The sequence below is a fragment of the Terrapene carolina genome, unplaced genomic scaffold, assembly GCF_002925995.2.
Source record: "Terrapene carolina triunguis isolate 2854851 unplaced genomic scaffold, T_m_triunguis-2.0 Scaffold392, whole genome shotgun sequence".
Classification (NCBI taxonomy): domain Eukaryota; kingdom Metazoa; phylum Chordata; order Testudines; family Emydidae; genus Terrapene; species Terrapene triunguis.
In genome coordinates, this window is record NW_020664743.1 from 12,509 (window position 1) to 13,770 (window position 1,262).

A 1,262-nucleotide genomic window follows, 5' to 3' on the forward strand; every position below is an offset into this window, starting at 1 on the left:
TGCAGTTACAAGATCATGGGTTTGATCCTTGGTGATAACCAAGATGATTGTTGTTACATCTATACTCGAGACGTTTCCCTTCCCCAGAAGTGTTCTAACCCTGCTATTGTACTTCTAAAAAACCGGAGTCTCATCAAGGTATGTCTGCACTAGAAACACTAAAGTGGTGCAGCTGCAGCTGTGCCACTGTAGTGTAGACACTGACTACAGTGATGGAAGGGTTCTTCCATTGCTGTAGTAAATCCACCTCTGAGAGCTGGTAGCTAGGACAAGACAAGAATTCTTCTGTTGACCTAGTGTTGCCTACACTGAGGCTTAGGTTGGCTTATGGTTGACTGAAGTTTCAGGTGTTGAGCAGGCCTCAGTTACACTAAAAGCCTTATGTTGCTCTGACCTGGAAAAGGCGGTTAAAGTGGGTGTAAATGGCTCCTAAGAATGTTCCCTGTGGAGGGACACTCCACAGCTAGTGTGGAACTGGTATAAGGGCTTTACATGAACTTGGCTTCATATGCAAGGCAGATCAAAGATGTAGTCAGAATGCAGCATGCTACAGCTACTTTCTGGTTCTCAGGGGCCATGGGAAGCAGAGGATAAAGTATAGCATCCCTGCATGGTCCCAGAATGCATAGAGCACAAAGGTGGCTTAAAGCTACCTTTTCCTCCACCCTTTCTATTCCCCGCCGCAAGCACAGGAGTGGCATAAGTAAGAATCACGCACAAAATTCTCTTGGGTACGCAGAGGGCATTACAACCAAGTGTAGGAGGAAAAGTGCAACAGTTCTTAAACCAATTCAGAACAGCTGGTGAGCATCTGCCTAACTGCATCAGCTGGGCTGAAACTAGTTGGGTGCAGCTAGCAACACAGGCACAATCTTAGGCCTGGACTACACCTAAAACTTAGGTAGATCTAGCTATGTGGAAAATTCACACCCCTGAGAGACGTAGTTAAGTCGTCCTAAGCGCAGTGTCGACACCATCAGGTTGACAGAAGAATTCTTCCATCAACCTAGATGCCACCTCTCAGCAGGTGGATTAACTACAGTGACAGAAAGACCCCTTCCACCGCTGTACCAAATGTCTACACTACAGTGCTACAGAGGCACAGCTGCAGTGCCGTAGCTGTGCTGCTGTCGCTTCTGTAGTATGGACACAGCCGAAGTAACTGTGGCTAGTGGTGGCCTAGGATGGCATGTTGGGCCAAATTCTCAGCTGCTTTAACTCAATGGAGCCCCATCAAAATCAACAGACTTTACACCAGGCCC